Source organism: Rhinoderma darwinii, chromosome 12 (genome assembly GCF_050947455.1).
Source record: "Rhinoderma darwinii isolate aRhiDar2 chromosome 12, aRhiDar2.hap1, whole genome shotgun sequence".
Classification (NCBI taxonomy): Eukaryota; Metazoa; Chordata; class Amphibia; order Anura; family Rhinodermatidae; genus Rhinoderma; species Rhinoderma darwinii.
In genome coordinates, this window is record NC_134698.1 from 58,427,356 (window position 1) to 58,447,445 (window position 20,090).

A 20,090-nucleotide genomic window follows, 5' to 3' on the forward strand; every position below is an offset into this window, starting at 1 on the left:
GTACCAGGGGCACATACCACAAGTCTTTTGGCCAGTGCCCCAGATATCCCATTGCCAGCGCTCTCTGCTTCTGTCAATTCTCCAGGTACCTTCCAAATCTGCCAACACCCGTCTACAACAATAGGAACGATCTTCCACCTGCTACAAATATCTTTCTTGTGTATCATTGTATTTATATTTTTCTTGACAGAGAGACTCCCACAATTAGGGGAGACTGCCCGGACCCCCAGCTCAGCAGATAACACTGTTCATACTGATCTATGACCAATGACGGGAGAGGACGTGACATGTGTGGCCGCTTTTGGGCTACTTATGTTATTTGGAAGTGTGGAAGAGGCAAGACTTCGTTCACATCTGTATCAGGGCTCCGTTCCGACGGAGCTTTCCGTCAGAACGGCGCCCTGACAGAAGGAAACGGAAACCATAGGAAACCATTGATTTCAATGGTGCCGGATCCGGTGCCAATGGTTTCAGTTTGTATCCGTTGTGAAAGGGTTTCGTCGTTTAGACGGAATCAATACCGTAGTCGACTGCGCTATTCATTCCATCAAAACGACGGAACCCTTGCACAACGGAGACAAACGGAAACCATTGGCACCGGATCCGTCACCATTGAAATAATTGAATCAATGAAACCTATGGTTTCCGTTTGTGTCTCTTAGGGCTCCGTTCCGACGGAAAGCTCAGACGGAACGTCGGAACGGAGCCCTAGTGCAGATGTGAACAAAGCCTAAGCATGTCTTTTTTTTTCTTTTAACTTGTGGCATTGTGAGTAGCTCTGTGTGATGAGGGCAGTGTGGTTGGGACTCTGATGGCAGCAATGTCTCTGGCACTGTTGGGGGGTATGTGGTCTGGTTTGATATGGAGGTGTGACTGTCATAATGGGGACTACTGTGCCAGAGTTATAGGGGTGTCGTTAAAATATTTGAGACGGTTATGCGTGAAAAACATGGCACATCCAAGTTAACCCTGAAGCCCACACAGCATTATAAATGCTGATCACACAAGCCAATACTTCACCCGCTGGCTTTCTAAACTTCCTATTTCAAATAGGGGAATCTAAAAGATGCTGTCATTTCGACTCACAAGGTCTTTATGATGACTACAAGAGTAAAACAATAGAGCACACATTATCCCCACACAGGAGCAAAAAATTATAATGGTTAGTGTGGCAAAGTACAATAATGTAAAAAAAGAATAAGAACTAATGAGACTCTGGATTATGTAAGGGATTGTAATCCAGTTATGAATTCAGCATATCAATTTGATTGTGGTAAGAGTGTCATTGGACAAGAGAGATGGATTAAAGTGGTAAAATGTGGGCAGCCACATGTAGTCTAGCTACCATACATATATACAGGGCCAGTCTGAGGTTGGATGGCGCCCTGTGCGGGACTCTATTGCTGCCCTCCACAAATTAAAAATTAACCACATATATAGACATGCACACAGTGGTACATATATACTGTACATACATAAAGACATATTTAGACATACAGGGGAATAAAAACGAATATATACACTACCGTTCAAAAGTTTGGGGTCACCCAGACAATTCTGTGTTTTCCATGAAAACTCACACTTATATTTATCAAATGAGTTGCAAAATGACTAGAAAATATAGTCAAGACATTGACAAGGTTAGAAATAATGATTTTTATTTGAAATAATAATTTTCTCCTTCAAACTTTGCTTTCGTCAAAGAATGCTCCATTTGCAGCAATTACAGCATTGCAGACCTTTGGCATTCTAGCTGTTAATTTGCTGAGGTAATCGGGAGAAATTTCACCCCATGCTTCCAGAAGCCCCTCCCACAAGTTGGATTGGCTTGATGGGCACTTCTTGCGTACCATACCGCGTTTTGCGGGTACTATTTAATGAAGCTGCCAGTTGAGGACCTGTCTGGCGTCTATTTCTCAAACTAGAGACTCTAATGTACTTGTCTTGTTGCTCAGTTGTGCAGCGGGGCCTCCCACTTCTCTTTCTACTCTGGTTAGAGCCTGTGTGTGTTGTCCTCTGAAGGGAGTATTACACACCGTTGTAGGAAATCTTCACTTTCTTGGCAATTTCTCGCATGGAATAGCCTTCATTTCTAAGAACAAGAATAGACTGTCGAGTTTCACATGAAAGCTCTCTTTTTCTAGCCATTTTGAAAGTTTAATCGAACCCACAAATGTAATTGTAATGACGGGGGTAGGGAAACGGACAAGTGAGCCCTAATCTACCCGCCACTCTGTCCCTGCCTACTTGCAACGACCCGCCCTAGGCGACGGGGTACAACTGGGCGGTGGTCCCTACGCTTAAGCTTAAGCAGTCATCGGAACCCCGCAATTAGAAATGCAGGGTTCCAATCGGCTGGTAAAACCACATAGATGCAGCACTCGCTTTTGAGTGCTGCATTTAAGGGGTTAATTTGCCGGATCGGGGGCTAGCTCCGGTCCTGGCCATGCAGCAGGGTATCAGCTGTAATATACACCTGACACCCACTGGCGATGGTGTGGGCTCAGCTTCTGAGCCCGACCATCATCATCCCATACTATTACGTTTCTTTGCCTCAAGACCTTGGCGACAGCAATGTAATAGTACGTGACATGTCGCCAAAGGGTTAAGGAGGCTTTTGTTCTCAAGATCAGTGGGGATCTTGGATCCTAAAGATCTGACCCTGATGACATGTCCGATTGACATTTCATAAATTACCCTTTTAAATCATACACGCAATGCAATCTATGATCAATACAACAATCATCTGAACAAAATTTGCTCTGGCAGCTCGCAGTTTTTTTTGCCACATGTTGTGTTGATTCTTACAAAAGCTGCTGTTCAGCGTCTGGAAATCTGATTATATGCTTCCTGACATTCACTGTCACTTTCAATAAGCTCGTCAGATGGAAAAAGAGTTCACTAAAGTAAGTCAGCAAAATAATAGATGTGATTACCAGTAGAATGAGTCTAGACATGTCAACCAGCATGGGCAAGAACCCTCAGAGGAAACCTAAAAATACCAGTGAAAGGGACATTAATATTCTGTACTGAACATAAGGTAGTCAAAAGAATAATAACTGCAGATAAAGATATAAATAATGGTAAATACATAAAGTAGATGTTCAAAGCGACCTGTATTTGCCTTCAAATATGTTTCGGCACCAGTTTTTGATCTGCAACTTTTTCAGCAAAAGCGTAAAAAAATCTCAGTAGCCAACAGATGGTTTTCTAGCACAGATGACAACCTAAATAGGGTTTTCCCCACCAGAGACCTATATAGCTTATAGATTGGATATGCTACAAATATATGATCAGTGGGGGTCCGATCCCTCTCACACGACTCATTGAAAAGACTCATCACTCCTGGCAGAATGGTGGTTGCACATTTGCAGTTACTCTCCATTGTGAGAGTCTTCCCATTCTATGGTAGTTGCCGATACAGCTGAGAGAGCCCCCATGGCTGCCTCCATATCACTTATTGACTTCAATTGAGTGTAAATGCGCATTTATGGCATATCCTATCGATGTATCATGGGATCACATATGCCACCCCAGAAGCTCGAATAAAGACAACAGACCAACTTTGGAGATAAAAGGTCACAGTGTTTATTATGAGTTACGATACAATGCAATAAAAAATTGAATATTTCAATATTCAAATATAATGACAGCGACTAAAAACATTCACAGCAGTTTTTAAGTTGAGCACAGGGCCGGGCGTTTCGTAAAGTTACATGTACATTAAAATGTCTTTATATAGTCCCTACTTATCAATAGAGAGGTAAGGGTTAGCCTCGGCACACGTTCTGTCTGTGAGAGATTTGAAGGCAGCCATATTGGTTATTGCCCAACTTTCCACGAAACAGATATCACTCAGAAACAGCTGAATTTGAAACAACTTGACACGGCTGTATAACTAATGGATATTTAATGGAGATTTTTATTTTAGTTTTAAAGGGATATGCTCATTGAAGGGGTTGTCCACTTTGAACATCCCATTATCAGTTTGCAGGCGCCTGGACACAGAGTTCATTGGTCTTCCGACAGTACGACCTCCTGAGATTAGATGTTCTGACCTAGGATTGAGAATGCTTCCGCCGCTGCAGAGAACGTTCCAGAGTGGCCCAAATGAATGAGGTAAAGTTTATAGTTTATTATTATACGAGATGGAAAATGAAAAACTCGTCACGTCACATAAAATAAATAGTCGTCTATGCACCTACGTTGATAAATGTCTATCTATGACTTCAATCAGATTCATGTATATCTCAGGACAGCTTCAAGATGTAGATAGTGTGTATCACATCTGAATACTGAAGAGGTTTGGATTGTCCTTCGTTTATACATTGGAGAGTGTTTTCTATTACGGAGAACAACTCTTGAACATTGAGGTTTCATTACATTAAGCTGCCATACTGTACTGTGTAATGTAGCACTTCACAATGATTGCTAATGGAATCCATTACTGCAGCTAATCCCAATCTTCTTATCCACACCGTTCCTTAATAGCGCCTTGTTCTGGTGCCAGTGCTTTTAAGTGTTTGCCAGTTTTTAACCTCCCGTACATAAGCAGCGCAGCCTGGAAAGGACCTATAACTTGGATCATTTGACCACCTCATAAAAAAAACAAAAACATTATTTTGTATTTTTCATTGTCTTATGTCCTAGTTTCTTGTTCCTATAGTCAAGAGGATAGTCAGCTCGCTGATGGAACGGACAGTCATCACTTCTTCCTGATTTCACGAAGGAGAATGGGGGGGGGGGGTGTTTAGCATCCAAACTTTATCTGAACTTTGCTCCCTCGGTCACTAGTGTTCTCTTAGCAGCAATGAAGTTAGTTCCTCTGACTTCATAAAGTATAACTATTGATTGGCAGTGAGTAGTGGGGCATCTCAAATTACACGTGTTTACTTCAATATGGGAGCTGTGTAGCATCATAAATGTTTACAAAGTGTGGTTAAAAAACCACATAGGGACTAATTTACCAAAACTAACAGAAAAATGGGCTTTGTTGTTCATAGCAACCAATCAGAGCTGAGCTTTCATGTTTTAAAATGCTTTGCAAAAATGAAAGCTGAGCTGTGATTGGTTGCTATGCGCAACTGTCACGACCCTGGGAGTATGTGGAGCCACTAGGCCGTTATGCCGTAGCGGAGTAGCAGCGGGCCAACTACAGTCAATGAAAGTCTCTAGCACAGGAGTACCTGTATGAAAGTCCTGACAGACACGAGACGTAGCAGACGCTTTGGCACAGATGATACGTGGCCGATGACAAGTAGCGTGGCAGATGATACTTGGCGTGGTAGAAGACACTTGGCGTGGCAGAAGACACTTGACGTGTCAGTGAGGATGAACTCAACTCCAACACTAGACTTCGCTCAGGAACAAACACGGTTACTGGATACCGGAAACGGGAACACTGGGAACAGGATACAACTAAGGGACCATTTGCAATACGAACATGGGTAGACACAACAATGCTCAGTCACAGGAAAGACGGCAGCACAGATTTAAATAGGGTATGGTGCACAGTGATAGGATAGGGAAGTTTATAGTGGTGTGCTGGCCCTTCAAGAGGTTACCAGGGCGCGAATGAGCGAGCCACAAGCAGGAGCAGTACACGCCATCGTCCCTTGGGAGGAGGATGCCGGCGCAAAGTAAATGATGATGGCTGCCGCTGGAGAAAGCCGGATAGCGGCGAACGCCAGAGCTACAGAAACTAGGCCAGTTTTCTATTAGATTGTTTTCATAAATGAAGCCCAAGGTTTTTAGGACATGCTACTATTTTTTAAAACAATAGCATGTCCTGTTGGACGTGTGCTATGGTTTTATCATTAGGCTTTTGTCATGGTTTAGCCATGGTTTTCCCCATTAACTTTAATCAGGAAAATTACACGTTTCTAAGAGCTGCCTCCATAAGAAAAACAACATGATTTTACAGTGGCTCTTACTGATGAGGTAGTGGTGCGGCTTCCAGCCACACCAGCACTGCTACGTGTGATTTTAGTTTTACGTGTACGGAGCCGTAGTAAGGGGTACATTGGGCCTTTACTGCATCTACATGTGCTACTGAAAAATCGTGATGTTCCATTGCATGGAGAATTGCTTTTAATAGCACCATACGTACTTGTCAACTGTCCCGAATTTGCCGGGACTGTCCCGAATTTTCAGTGACAGTCACAAACTACTGTCCCGGGACTTTCCCCAGCAACTGCTACATTCAATTGTTTCTGCGTCCTCAGGACGCAAATACAATTGAATATTATGGCATTGCCGACGCCCTGGCCGGGGATTCTGCTGCAGGAGGTGCCACTGACGTCACTGCCCTTATATGGACAGTGAAGTCAGGGCTCTCTCTATGAGCAGAATTTCCAGCCAGGGCGTCTGCAACGCTTTGGCCGGGGATTCCGGCGCTCCAGGAGAAGCCCATGACTTCACTGTCCATATAAGAGCAGTGGTGTCAGGGGCACCTCCTGCAGCGGAATCACCGGCCAGAGCATTGCCGACACCTGGCATTAATTCCGCTCATAGAGGGAGCCAATGACGACGTCACTGTCTATATATGGACAATGAAGTCAGGGGCACCTCCTGGTGCTCCGGAATCACCGGCCAAAGCGTTGCTGACGCCTGGCTGGGGATTCCACTCATAGAATGAGCCAATGACTTCACTGTCCTTATAAGGGCAGTGACGTCAGGAGCACCTCCTGCAGCGGAATCCCCGGCCAGAGCACTACTGACGCCTTGGCAGAAATTCCGCTTATAGAGGGAGCCACAATGGCTCTATCTACAGGGTGGGTGCTATCTACAGGGGGAGTTTGTGCCACTATCTACAGGGGGAGTATGTGGCACTATCTACAGGGGGACTATGTGGCACGATCTACAGAGGGAGTATGTGGCACTATATACGGGGGAGTATTTGGCACTATATACGGGGGAGTATTTGGCACTATCTACATGGGGGCTGTGTGTGGCACTATCTACAGGGGGCCTGCGTGTGGCATAATCTACAGGGGGTCTGTGTGTAGCATCATCTACAGGGGGGGTCTGTGTGTGGCATCATCTACAGGGGGGACTGTGTGTGGCATCATCTACAGGGGGGTCTGTGTGTGGCATCATCTACAGGGGGGTCTGTGTGTGGCATCATCTACAGGGGGGTCTGTGTGTGGCATCATCTACAGGGGGGTCTGTGTGTGGCATCATCTACAGGGGGGTCTGTGTGTGGCATCATCTACAGGGGGGTCTGTGTGTGGCATCATCTACAGAGGGTCTGTATGTGGCATCATCTACAGGGGGTCTGTGTGGCATCATCGACAGGGAGCAGTGTGTGGCATCATCTACATGGAGCAGTGTGTGGCAATATCTACATTGAGCAGTGTGTGGCAATATCTACAGAGAGCAGTGTGTGGCAATATCTACTGGGGGCAGTGTGGAGCACCATCTACAAGGGGCACTGAGTGCGGCACTATTTACACTAGTTTACACGCTGCTATTAGTGGTCAGCACATATCGCCTAGCCTTAGTGATAGTGAGACATCACCTGCCTGTAAACAACCAGATAACTGGAGACATACCGGCCACCATAGTAGTTGTCAGCCAAACTAGTACTGAAATTTTTTTGGTATGCAGAAATTCTGGAAAGCCACGCCCACTAACCACACCCACCAGATAAACCACACCCCATATGACACACCCACCAAAGACAAAACACCTTGTTCCTGGAAAAAACAAAACAAAAGTTGGCTACTATGACCGTACATACTGCGCATGATTAAGCATTGCACGGCGGCACATGGATGGTACAGACTCTCTGCTTTGTTCATAAGGCCTTATCGTTATTTTAAAAACTTTTGCAAAAAAAGAAATTGAGGAATAAACAGAGAAATCTCTGTAAAGTTACAAACATGGTATGCAGCCCTGCGCAGGAATGGCCATAACCCCAGACCAAGGAGTTCTGGGAACTGTTCAGTGGTGATGGTCCTTATGGTCCTGAAGGCTGTACATAGACCGAGCATATTTATTAAAACGGGTGCAAAGGAAAATCAGAATAGTTGCCAATCAGATTCCACCTTTCATTTTGCAGAGGTTATTTGGAAAATTAAAGCAGAAACCTGTTTGGTTGCCATGGTCAACTACTCAACTTTTCCTTTGCACTAGTTTTGATAAATATGCTCCTTTGCGAGGAATCAATGTAGAGCCCACAGGTTCATGAGGACCATCACCATAAAACCCCCCCCTTTGTGTCTGTAAATGTTAGTGACGCTCATAGCCATGAACAAAATCCGGTAAAAATACCGGTTAGACTGTGGGAGGGAATTTATTAGGCCTGGTGTTTTATACGCCTGTCTTATTAGGAAACAAGTTGAAGTAAGATGCAACAAATTTATTAGGAGGAGGATGCCTCTAAATAAATTTGTTGCATCTTCCGCTGTCCGTGCGCCACTGAGTGAAATCTGCGCCAGCCAGGAGCTGGTTTAGATTTCCACTATAATTAATTACAGTTTCTGGCATAAATTATAGAAAATGCGCCAGATTGCGATGACAACGCCTCCTTTAACTAAGCTCCACCTACTTTTAAGAAAAATGCTGAGAGTGACGGAAACATACCAAAATTTGCAATGGCGTAGAAAAGTTGTTAAATTCCTCCCAAATTTTCACACAGTTATGCCTTATGTCAGACATTGAGTTTTTTTGCCATATAGTGCAGAAAGAGAGATGCAACTGTGTACCAGCTTTAGCTTTAATGGGCAGAAATAAAAGTGTAATTATGTATGCACGGACAGTCGCTTTAGGGGTCTTTGAGCGAAAATTTTTCTCAAATGAAAAATATTTTGCGTAATTTTATGGTTGTTTGCTCTTTGTAACCTTTTCCCTTTCTTTCCTTTATAAAAAATAAATATAGAAATATAGAAAATGGTGGTGTGGTTTCCTCCACCCTCTTTAGCTAAGGATCTATTCACACATCGAAGTCAAATTGCGGATTTTGCCATGATATTCATAAAATTTGGCACCGTGTTAATGGACCCTAACAATGGAGCAGCTGTGAAGAGGGACAGCCCTGTGTAGGTTCACACCACCCTTGGGGAAAGATTGTGGAGCAAGCGAAGCTGAAGCCCTCCTTTTCTATGGGCCCCTTTATTGTGAAGGTGTCTTGTGATTATTTCACAATTGTGTTCGTCACCTCTGATATGGATACCAAGCTATCTGCTTCCAATATAGATATCTTTGAGTGACTCACCTGTACACACTTTTTGAAACGTGATAGAGTCTAAAAATTGGTCTATAAATGAAACATGAACCACGTCCAATGTTCCCTGTAAACAATACACTATATTGCTCTGGTCTTCTCTATGCATTTTTCATAGTCTTTAGAGGACTCATATTTCCTGTGCTCCCTATGTACATTGCTTGTAGGGTAACTTGGACTAAACGAGTCCCTGCCTTTATTCCATATGTTTGTTGAAGGTGTCAACAAAACAACATTTTATTTTGCATATACTAATGAGAATTCAATATAAATGATTAAGTATTTTCACAGTAATTTTTTGATCAAGGAAGAATAACAGATGCATCATTACAGTAAATAAACATTGAATTTCCCAGGCAGTGTGAGGTCTGATAACAATTTAAGTTAGATCAGGGAAATACAAGTATTAGTCATAAAGAATTAGAAGAGAACATATGGCAGCAGCTATAGTACACTATAGATATATGAGTTCAAATTGAATTGCAGGCATGTTATGAGCCTTGCAAATATGTAGATGTTCATTAACTCTAGAGGATGAGTGAGAGATTGGGGGGGTTTTTTATCATCCTTAGTCCCCAAAGTCTTGTAAGAAACAACATTTTAGAGAGGTTTTATAAGAGGATTTTCATATATAGTTTTTTACTTATATTTTTATTACTTTATTTTCTTAATCTGATTCTAATAAGAGGCAGCCAAAACCGAGGTGCCTCTTTATTATAAAAAGCAGCCAAAACCAAAATTTTCATTTAGTCCCATGGGACTCACTGTCTTCATGTGGAAGATCCATTCGCTCTCCTTTTTAAGGAGTGCCTGATCTAGATTGCCCCTTCTGATGCCCAGATGTATTTGGCACAGGGCCCATCCCTTCAAGGAGGTCCAGTCAGAATTGTGTACGTCCCCAAAGTGTCTAGCTATTGGGGTCGGATTAAATTGCTTGTTCTTGGTCTTACAATCCTTCATGTTTTTTTCAAAGTTGATTATTGAATTGATATGCTCGCGAATTCGTATGCGCAATTCTCTCTTAGTTTTCCCAATATATTTCAGGCCACACGGACATTCGAGGCAGTAAATCACACCAGGAGTTGAGCATCTTATGTGATCTGTAATTCGATGGAGATTACCAAGGGCATCCACAAAGTCTTTTTTACCCACTAGTACCCGACAGGCTCTGCACATTCTACACGGGTAAAAGCCAGGACTGAGTACCTTATTAGCTCTGTTCTTTCTTGAAAAGTGACTTTGTACCAAGATATTTGAGATGGTCTTACATTTTCTGTATCCCAAGGAAACTTTGTTACCGAGAAGGTTTTTAAGTACTGGGTCACTAAGTAAGATGTTCCAATGGTGGTTCAGGATATGCGTCATTTCATCCCAGTTTTCATTGTAATCTGTAATGAATCGTGGTTGTGGTTGTGCTGTGTTGGCCCTAATTTTAGGGGTCAGCAAGCTGTCACGATCAGTCCTCAGCGCCCAGTTATAGGCCTTTTTAATATTTCTGTTGCTGTAATTCCTGCTTAACAGCCTGTTTTTTAATTCTGTTGCCCGCATTTTGAAAAGCTGGAAGGTGGAACAATTCCGTCTAAGGCGCAGGAACTCTCCCTTTGGTATGCCTCTAATGGTGTTGACAGAGTGTGCACTTGTTGCATCCAAAAGGCTATTTGTAGCTGTTTTCTTGCGGTAGAGGTCTGTCTCAATTGTGCCTTGCTCGTTGGTGAACAGCCTCACATCCAGGAAAGGGATTGAATGTTGGTCATATGTAAGAGTTAATCTAAGATTAAAATTGTTGGTGTTCAAAACCCTTATAAACTCTTCAAGTTCCAAGGAGGGGCCGTTCCAGATGAGTAATATGTCATCTATGAATCTTCGCCAAATGTTGATCCTAGATGTAAATTTGTCAATTTCGGGGCAGAAGACGTGACATTCTTCCCACCAGCCCAGGTATAAATTGGCAAAGGTGGGTGCCACTGCCGCTCCCATAGCTGTTCCGCGTAGCTGCAGGTAGAATCTACCATCAAAAAGAAAATAATTGTGCTTCAAAATGAACAATTTAGCCTCTTCCCGCTTTGGCCACTTTTGACCTTCCTGACAGAGCCTCATTTTTCAAATCTGACATCTGTCACTTTATGTGGTAATAACTTCGGAATGCTTTCACCTATCCAAGCAATTCAGAGAGTTTTCTTGTGACACATTGGACTTTATGTTACTGGTAAAATTTGGTCGATACATTCAGTATTTAATTGTGAAAAAGAACAAAATTTAGTGAAAAAAATTAAAAAATTAGCATTTTTAAAAATGTAAATGTATCTGCTTGTAACACTGATAGTATTACCACACAAAATAGTTGCTAATTAACATTTCCCATATGTCTACTTTAGATTGTCATCGTTTTTTGAACATCCTTTTATTATTCTAGGACGTTACAAGGCTTAGAACTTAGGAAGTATTCTAAACAGCATTTAGAAAGTTTCTTAACCCTTTAGGCGTTTCACAAGAATTAAAGCAAAGTAAAGTTGAAATTTATAAATTTCATATTTTTTTGCAGAAATTCAATTTGAATCCTTTTTGTTCACAGAAGGTTTTACCAGAGAAACGCAACTCAATATTTATTGCCCAGATTCTGCAGTTTTTAGAAATATCCTACATGTGGCCCTAGTGTGCTACTGGACTGAAACACAAGCCTAAGAAGCAAAGGAGCACCTAGTGGATTTTTGGGCCTTCTTTTTATTAGATTATATTTTAGGCACCATGTCAGGATTGAAGAGGTCTTGTGATGCCAAAACAAAGGAAACACCCCAAAAAAGACCCCATTTTGGAAACTACACCCCACAAGAAATTTAGGGTTGTAGTGAGCTTTTTGACCCCACAGGTGTATCATAGATTTTATTAGAATTTGGACGTGAAAATGAAAAATATATATATATTTTTTTTAAAAAGTGTCATTTTAGCTACAATAACCAAACATTTTCCAGAAGGAATAAAGAAGAAAAAGCCCCTCAGAATTTGTAAAGCAACTTCTCCAGAGCACGAAAATAACCCATATGTGGTCATAAACTGCTGTTTGGGCACACGGCTGATGTCTTCTCCTTCCAACACATCAACTTCAAGTACTGACTGTTCACTTGCTGCCTAATATATCCCACCCCTTGACAAGGCGCCATTGTAACAAGATAATCAATATTATCCACTTGACCTATCCCTGGTCTTAATGTTATGGCTGAATGGTGTATATAGATATGAAAATAACGTTTAAAATGTTTGAAATGTATATATTATTATTAATAAACTCTTAGATGTCAGGAGTGTGACATTAAAACCAGGGATAAGTCAAGTGGATAACATTGATTATCTTGTTACAATGGCGCCTTGTCAAGTGGTGGGATATATTAGGCAGCAAGTAAACAGTCAGTACTTGAAGTTGATGTGTTGGAAGGAGAAGAAATGGGCAAGTGTAAGGATGTGAGCAACTTTGACATGATGTCTGGATGTTTGGTTTTAGAGCAGGGGGTCTCAAACTCGGCCGGGTAACTGGGTCACACATAGAAAAAAATGTGAAGTTGACGGGACGCATTACTTTCAAATTTGATACAATACAAAAGTATTGTTAATCAATTAGTTATTCGAACTACTTTAACAATACTACATTACTAGAACAATATATTACTATAACAATACTACATCACTATAATAATACTACATTACTATAACAATAATGCTACATTACTATAATAATACCACATTACTATAACAATAATGCTACATTGTAGGGACACATCGACCTGACAAGGAGAATGGTAACACCAATTTGTCTATCAGTCCTGGACTGCACAAAGACTTTTTGTGAAATACAAGGTTTTCCTATAATAAACATGTCAGGAGAGGTGACAGATTCTCTGTAAATCTAGTGACTCACAGGTGACGAGTTCTCAGATTCTAGTAGTTTTTTTTCTTCTTTTCTTCTCCATCCGGTCCAGACTTCATGACGACTTCTCCCGGCCATGACCCATTTCTGCAGAATTTGCTACTCAGATGTCTTCGGCTCCTCACTTTTCCAACATTTCCACACCCATAAACGAAGATAAAATTATCATGGTGCCACACACTATGCCCCTAAATATAATAGCACCATGCACTGCGCCCCTGAATGAAATAGTACCAAAAATTGTGCCCCTGAATATAATTGTGTCAAACACTGTAAAGTAAAGCCCCACATACACAGTGCCCCATGTAGATATTGTTATACACCCCCCATGTAGATAGCGCCACACCCCCATGTAGATAGCGCCGCACACATCTCCCTGTAGATAGCACCACATATATCCCCCTGTAGATAGCGCCACCCCCCATGTAGATAGTGCCACACCCCCCCTGTAGAAACAATCCTACACAGCCCCCTAAAGATAGCGCCACGCAGACCCGCTGTAGATAGCATCACACACATCCCCACGTAGACAGCACAACACACAGCCCCCTATAGATAGTGCCACACAGCGCTCCCCACCTTGTATATAGTGCCACACAGCACCTCCCCCTTGTATATAGTGCCACGTAGTGCTTCCCCCTTGTATATAGTGCTATATAGTTCCCCCCCTTGAATATTGTGCCACACAGTGCTTTCCCCATCTCTTGTATATAGTGCTACACAGTGCTCCCCCTTTTATATAGTGCTACACAGTGCTTCCCCCTGTATATAGTGCTACACAGCACTTCCCCCCCTTGTATATAGTGCCAAACAGCTATCCGCCCTTGTATATAGTGCCACACAGTGCTTCCCCCCTTGTATATAGTGCTACACAGCGCTTCCCCACCTTGTATATAGTGCCACATAGTGCTTCCCCCCTTGTATATAGTTCCACACAGTGCCTCCCCCTTGTATATAGTGTCACACAGCGCTTTCCCCCTTGTATACAGTGCTACACAGCCCCCATCCCGTTGCATATAGTGCCACACCGCTTCCCCCTTGTATATAGTGCCACATAGTGCTTCTCCCCATGTATATAGTGACACACAGCGCTTCACCCCCTTGTATATAGTGCCACACAGCGCTCCCCTTGTATATAGTGCTACACAACGCTTCCCCACCTTGTATATAGTGCCACACAGTGCTTCCCCCCTTGTATATAGTTCCACACAGTGCCTCCCCCTTGTATATAGTGTCACACAGCGCTTCCCCCCTTGTATACAGTGCTACACAGCCCCCATCCCGTTGCATATAGTGCCACACCGCTTCCCCCTTGTATATAGTGCCACTTAGCGCTTTTCCCCCATGTATATAGTGACACACAGCTTCACCCCCCTCATATATAGTGCCACACAGCGCTCCCCCCTTGTATATAGTGCTACACAGCGCTTCCCCTCCTTGTATATAGTGCCAAACAGCTATCCGCCCTTGTATATAGTGCCACAGAGTGCTTCCCCCCTTGTATATAGTGCTACACAGCGCTTCCCCCCTTGTATATAGTGCCAAACAGCTATCCGCCCTTGTATAAAGTGCCACACAGTGCTTCCCCCCTTGTATATAGTGCTACACAGCGCTTCCCCCCTTGTATATAGTGCCAAACAGCTATCCGCCCTTGTATATAGTGCCACACAGTGCTTCCCCCTTGTATATAGTGCTACACAGCGCTTCCCCACCTTGTATATAGTGCCACACAGTGCTTCCCCCCTTGTATATAGTTCCACACAGTGCCTCCCCCTTGTATATAGTGTCACACAGCGCTTTCCCCCTTGTATACAGTGCTACACAGCCCCCATCCCGTTGCATATAGTGCCACACCGCTTCCCCCTTGTATATAGTGCCACTTAGCGCTTTTCCCCCATGTATATAGTGACACACAGCTTCACCCCCCCTCATATATAGTGCCACACAGCGCTTCCCCCTTGTATATAGTGCTACACAGCGCTTCCCCTCCTTGTATATAGTGCCACACAGTGCTTCCCCCCTTGTATATAGTTCCACACAGTGCTTCCCCCCTTGTATATAGTGCTACACAGCGCTTCCCCCCTTGTATATAGTGCCAAACAGCTATCCGCCCTTGTATATAGTGCCACACAGTGCTTCCCCCCTTGTATATAGTGCTACACAGCGCTTCCCCCCTTGTATATAGTGTCAAACAGCTATCCGCCCTTGTATATAGTGCCACTCAGTGCTTCCCCCCTTGTATATAGTGCTACACAGCGCTTCCCCACCTTGTATATAGTGCCACACAGTGCTTCCCCCCTTGTATATAGTTCCACACAGTGCCTCCCCCTTGTATATAGTGTCACACAGCGCTTTCCCCCTTGTATACAGTGCTACACAGCCCCCATCCCGTTGCATATAGTGTCACACCGCTTCCCCCTTGTATATAGTGACACACAGCTTCACCCCCCCTCATATATAGTGCCACACAGCGCTTCCCCCTTGTATATAGTGCTACACAGCGCTTCCCCTCCTTGTATATAGTGCCACACAGTGCTTCCCCCCTTGTATATAGTTCCACACAGTGCTTCCCCCCTTGTATATAGTGCTACACAGCGCTTCCCCCCTTGTATATAGTGCCAAACAGCTATCCGCCCTTGTATATAGTGCCACACAGTGCTTCCCCCCTTGTATATAGTGCTACACAGCGCTTCCCCCCTTGTATATAGTGTCAAACAGCTATCCGCCCTTGTATATAGTGCCACTCAGTGCTTCCCCCCTTGTATATAGTGCTACACAGCGCTTCCCCACCTTGTATATAGTGCCACACAGTGCTTCCCCCCTTGTATATAGTTCCACACAGTGCCTCCCCCTTGTATATAGTGTCACACAGCGCTTTCCCCCTTGTATACAGTGCTACACAGCCCCCATCCCGTTGCATATAGTGCCACACCACTTCCCCCTTGTATATAGTGCCACATAGTGCTTCTCCCCATGTATATAGTGACACACAGCGCTTCACCCCCTTGTATATAGTGCCACACAGCGCTCCCCTTGTATATAGTGCTACACAACGCTTCCCCACCTTGTATATAGTGCCACACAGTGCTTCCCCCCTTGTATATAGTTCCACACAGTGCCTCCCCCTTGTATATAGTGTCACACAGCGCTTTCCCCCTTGTATACAGTGCTACACAGCCCCCATCCCGTTGCATATAGTGTCACACCGCTTCCCCCTTGTTAATAGTGCCACTTAGCGCTTTTCCCCCATGTATATAGTGACACACAGCTTCACCCCCCTCATATATAGTGCCACACAGCGCTCCCCCTTGTATATAGTGCTACACAGCGCTTCCCCTCCTTGTATATAGTGCTACACAGCACTTCCCCCCCTTGTATATAGTGTCACACAGCGCTTCCCCCCTTGTATATAGTTCCACACAGTGCTTGTCCCCCTTGTATATAGTGGCACACGGCGCTTCCCCCTTGTATATAGTGCTACACAGCCCCCCTCCCCTTGCATATAGTGCCACACAGCACTCCCCCTTGTATATAGTGCCACACAGCACTTCCCCCCTTGTATATAGTGCTACACAGCGCTCCCCCCTGGTATATAGTACTACACAGCGCTTCCCCCCTTGTATATAGTGCCACACAGCACTCCCCCTTGTATATAGTGCCACACAGCGCTTCCCCCTTGTATATAGTTCCATACAGCGCTTCCCACCCTTGTATATAGTGTCACACAGCACTTCCCCTTGTATATAGTGCCACACAGCGCTTCCCCCACTTGTATATAGTGCTACACAGCGCTTCCCCCCTTGTATATAGTGCCACACAGTGCTTCCCCCTTGTATATAGTGCTATGCAGCGCTTCCCCACCTTGTATATAGTGCCACACAGCGCTTCCCCCCTTGTATGTTGTGCTACACAGCGCTTATCCCCCCTTGTATAGAGTGCTACACAGTGCTTGCCCCCTTGTATATAGTGCTACACAGCGCTTCCCCACCTTGTATATAGTGCCACACAGCACCTCCCCCTTGTATATAGTGCCACATAGCACCTCCCCCCTTGTATATAGTGCTACACAGCGCTTCCCACTTGTATATAGTGCTACACAGCGCTTCTCCCCCCTTGTATATAGCGCTACACAGCACTTTCCCCCTTATATATAGTGCCACACAGTGCTTCCCCCCTTGTATATAGTTCCAAACAGCGCTTCCCCATTGTATATAGTGTCCCACAGCGCTTCCCCCCTTGTATATAGTTCCACACAGCACTTCCCCCCTTGTATATAGTGCCACACAGCACTCCCCCCTTGTATATAGTGCTACACAGCCCCCCCTTGTACAGCGCTTCCCCCCTTGTATATAGTTCCACACAGCACTTCCCCCCTTGTATATAGTGCCACACAGCACTCCCCCCTTGTATATAGTGCTACACAGCCCCCCCTTGTACAGCGCTTCCCCCCTTGTATATAGTGCTACACAGCGCTTTCCCCCCTTGTATATAGTGCTACATAGCACTTCCCCCCTTTGTATATAGTGCCACACAGCGCTCCCCCTTGTATATAGTGCCACACAGTGCTTCCCCCTTGTATATAGTTCCAAACAGCGCTTCTCCATTGTATATAGTGTCCCACAGTGCTTCCCCCCCTTGTATATAGTGCCACACAGCACTCCCCCCCTTGTATATAGTGCCACACAGCACTCCCCCCTTGTATATAGTGCTACACAGCCCTCCCCTTGTATATAGTGCTACACAGTGCTTCCCCCTTGTATATAATGCCACACAGCTCTTCCCACCCTTGTATATAGTGCCACACAGTGCTTCCCCCCTTGTATATAGTGCTACACAGAGCTTCCCCCACTTTGCATATAGTGCCACACAGCACCTCCCCCCTTGTATATAGTGCCACACAGAGCTTCCGCCCTCCCTTGTATATAGTGCTACACAGCGCTTTCCCCCTTGTATATAGTGCTAACAGCGCTTCCCCCACCTTGTATACAGTGCCACACAGTGCCTCCCCCCTTGTATATAGTGCCACACAGAGCTTACACCCTCCCTTGTATATAGTGCTACACAGCGCTTTCCCCCTTGTATATAGTTCTACACAGCGCTTCCCCCACCTTGTATACAGTGCCACACAGTGCCTCACCCCTTGTATATAGTGCCACACAGAGCTTCCACCCTCCCTTCTATATAGTGCTACACAGCGCTTCACCGCCTTGTATATAGTGCCACGCAGTGCTTCCCCCCTTGTATATAGTGCCACACAGTGCTTCTCCCCCTTGTATATAGAGCCACACAGCGCTTCCCCCCTTGTATATAGTGCTACACAGCGCTTTCCCCTTTGTATATAGTGCTACACAGCACTTCCCCGTTGTATATAGTGCCACACAGCACTTCCCCCGTTGTATATAGTGCCACACAGCACCTCCCCCCTTGTATATAGTGCCACACAGCACCTCCCCCCTTGTATATAGTGCTACACAGCGCTTCTCCCCCCTTGTATATAGCGCTACACAGCACTTTCCTCCTTATATATAGTGCCACTCAGTGCTTCCCCCCTTGTATATAGTTCCAAACAGCACTTCCCCATTGTATATAGTGTCCCACAGCGCTTCCCCCCTTGTATATAGTGCCACACAGCACTCCCCCCTTGTATATAGTGCTACACAGCCCCCCCCCTTGTACAGCGCTTCCCCCCTTGTATATAGTGCTAAACAGCGCTTTCCCCCCTTGTATATAGTGCTACACAGCACTTCCCCTTTGTATATAGTGCCACACAGCGCTCCCCTTGTATATAGTGCCACACAGTGCTTCCCCCCTTGTATATAGTTCCACACAGCACTCCCCCCCCTTGTATATAGTGCCACACAGCACTCCCCCCTTGTATATAGTGCTACACAGCCCTCCCCTTGTATATAGGGCTACACAGTGCTTCCCCCCTTGTATATAATGCCACACAGCGCTTCCCACCCTTGTATATAGTGCCACACAGTGCTTCCCCCCTTGTATATAGTGCTACACAGCGCTTCCCCCACTTTGCATATAGTGCCACACAGCACCTCCGCCCTTGTATATAGTGCCACACAGAGCTTCCGCCCTCCCTTGTATATAGTGCTACACAGCGCTTTCCCCCTTGTATATAGTGCTACACAGTGCTTCACCCCCCTCGTATATAGTGGCACAGAGCGCTCACCCCCTTGTATATAGTGCTACACAGCGCTTCCCCATCTTGTATATAGTGCCACACAGCACCTCCCCCCTTGTATATAGTGCCACAAAGCACCTCCTCCCTTGTATATAGTGCCACACAGCACCTCCCCCCCTTGTATATAGTGCTACACAGCGCTTTTCCCCACTTGTATATAGCGCTACACAGCACTTTCACCCTTATATATAGTGCCACACAGCGCTCCTCCTTGTATATAGTGCTACGCAGCGCTTCCCCCCTTGTATATAGTGCTACACAGCGCTTCCCCCCTTGTATATAGTGCTACACAGCGCTTCCCCCCTCCCTTGTATATAGTGCCAAACGGCGCTTCCCCCCTCCCTTGTATATAGTGCCAAACGGCGCTTCCCCTTGTAGTGTCACACAGCGCTTCCCCATATAGTGCTACACAGCACCCCCACTTGTATATAGTGATACACAGCACTTCCCCCCTTGTATATAGTGCTACACAGTGCTTCCCCCTCCCTTGTATATAGTGCTACACAGTGCTCCCCCTTGCATATAGTGCTACACAGCGCTTCCCCACTTGTATATTGTGCCACACAGCGCCTCCCCTTGTATATTGTGCCACACAGCGCTTCCCCACATGTATATTGTGCCACACAGCGCCCCCCCTTGCATATTGTGCCACACAGCGCCCCCTCCCCTTGCATATAGTGCTACACAGCCCTCCCCCCTTGTATATAGTGCTACACAGCAGTTCCCCACTTGTATATTGTGCCAGAGAG